Here is a 2,500-nt window from a genome sequence, read left to right as displayed (position 1 = left end):
GTCCACCGCCTAGCCATGAGTGGCACCGTCGTGCGTTTTCCTTGCCATCGGTGTGGCGTCGTGCCCATGCCTTAGCCAATGCAAGCAACGGCCGTCGTGCGGCCTAAGGCCCACCGCCTAGCCACGAGGGGCACCGTCGTGTGTTTGTCTTGCCATCGGTGTGGCATCGTGGCCATGCCTTTGCCAACACAAGGCAACGGCCGTCATGCGGCCCAAGGCCAACCGCCTAGCCACGAGGGGCACCGTCGTGCATTTTTCTTGCCGTGGGTGTGGCGTCGTGCCCATGCCTTAGCCAACGCAAGGCAACGGCCGTCGTGTGGCCTAAGGTCAACCGCCTAGCCATGAGGGGCACCGTCGTGCGTTTTTCTTGCCGTCGGTGAGCCATCGTGCCGATGCCTTAACCAACGCAAGCCAACGGCCATCGTGCGGCCTAAGGCCAACCGCCTAGCCATGAGGGGCACCGTAGTGCATTTTCCTTGCCGTCGGTGTGGCCGTCGTGCCCACGCCTTGGCCAACGCAGGGCAACGGCCGTCGTGCGGCCTATTGCCCACCTCCTAGCCGTGAGGGGCACCGTCGTGCATTTTCCCAGCATGGCTACAGAGGTTTACCCGTGGCCTTGGGAGCAAAACCCCACGGCAGTTGTGCTTTTTTCTTGCCGTCGGTGAGGCCGTCGTGCCCATGCCTTAGCCAATGCAAGGCAACGGCCGTCGTCCGTCCTAAGGCCCACCGCCAAGCCGTGAGGGGCACCGTCGTGCATTTTTCTTGTCGTCGGTGTGGCCGTCGTGCCCACGCCTTAGCCAACGCCGGGCAACGGCCGTCATGCGGCCTAAGGCCGCCATGAGGGGCACCGTCGTGCGTTTTTCCAGCATGGCTACAGAGGTTTACCCGTTGCCTTGGGAACAAAACCCCACGGCAGTCGTGCGTTTTCCTTGCCATCGGTGAGGCCGTCGTGCCCATGCTTAAGCCAATGCAGGGCAACGGCCGTCGTGCGGCCTAAGGCCCACCGCCTAGCCATGAGGGGCACCGTCGTGCGTTTTATTTGCCGTCGGTGTGGCATCGTGCCCATGCCTTAGCCAACGCTAGGCAACGGCCGTCGTGCGGCCTAAGGCCAAACGCCTAGCATCGTGCCCGTGCTTTAGCCAACGCAGGGCAATGGCCATCGTGCGGCCTAAGGGCAACCGCCTAGCCACGAGGGGCACCGTCGTGTGTTTTTCTTGCCATCGGTGTGGAATCGTGCCCATGCCTTAGCCAACGCAAGGCAACGGCCGTCATGCGGCCTATGGCCGACCGCCTGGCCATGAGGGGCACCGTCGTGCGTTTTTCTTGCCGTCGGTGTGGCCGCCGTGCCCATGCCTTAGCCAACGCAGGGCAACGGCCGTCGTGCGGCCTAAGGCCCACCGCCTAGCCATGAGGGGCACCGTCGTGCGTTTTATTTGCCGTCGGTGTGGCATCGTGCCCATGCCTTAGCCAACGCTAGGCAACGGCCGTCGTGCGGCCTAAGGCCAAACGCCTAGCATCGTGCCCGTGCTTTAGCCAACGCAGGGCAATGGCCATCGTGCGGCCTAAGGGCAACCGCCTAGCCATGAGGGGCACCGTCGGCCGTTCTTCTTGCCGTCGGTGTGGCCATCGTGCCTATGCCTTAGCCAACGCAGGGCAACGGCCGTCGTGCGGCCTAAGGCCCACCGCTTAGCCATGAGGGGCACCGTCGTGCGTTTATCTTGCCGTCGGTGTGGCATTGTGCCCTTGCCTTAGCCAACGCAAGGCAACGGCCGTCGTGTGGCCTAAGGCCTACCGCCTAGCCATGAGGGGCACCGTCGGGCGTTTTTCTTGCCGTCGGTGTGGCATCATGCCCTTGCCTTAGCCAACGCAAGGCAATGGCCGTCGTGTGGCCTAAGGCCTACCACCTAGCCATGAGGGGCACTGTCGTGCGTTTTTCTTGCCGTTGCCTTAGCCAACGCAAGGCAACGGTCGTCGTGTGGCCTAAGGCGCACCGCTTAGCCATGAGGGGCACCGTCGTGCATTTTTCTTGCTGTGGATGTGGCGTCGTGCCCATGCCTTAGCCAACGCAAGCCAACGGCCGTCGTGCGGCCTAAGGCCTATCGCCTTGCCATGATGGGCACCGTCGTGCGTTTTTCACGTCGTCGGTGTAGTGTCGTGCCAATGCTCCGTCATGCGGCCTAAGGCTCACCGCCTAGCCTTGTTTTCGCTTATTTTTATCTTTTTAAGCATACATGTTGAGTCTCGTTAATGTCCACCGCCGTATGTCTTTGAAATTCATAAATTGCTTTTTTTTTTAATTAAACTATATTTTTGTATTTTTTATTATTTTTTATTATTTTTTTGTTTTTATTTTTGTTCAATTCAATCTTGGAAATTTTTTATTTTTTTTTATTTTTTTTGTTTTTATTTTTGTTCAATTCAATCTTGGAAAATTTTTATTATTTTTTATTGTTTTTATTGTTTTTATTTTTGTTCAATTCAATCTTGGAAATTTGTTTTA

The sequence above is a fragment of the Coffea arabica genome, chromosome 11e (genome assembly GCF_036785885.1).
Source record: "Coffea arabica cultivar ET-39 chromosome 11e, Coffea Arabica ET-39 HiFi, whole genome shotgun sequence".
NCBI classification, from domain to species: domain Eukaryota; kingdom Viridiplantae; phylum Streptophyta; class Magnoliopsida; order Gentianales; family Rubiaceae; genus Coffea; species Coffea arabica.
Note: the sequence above shows the minus strand (reverse complement) of the source record.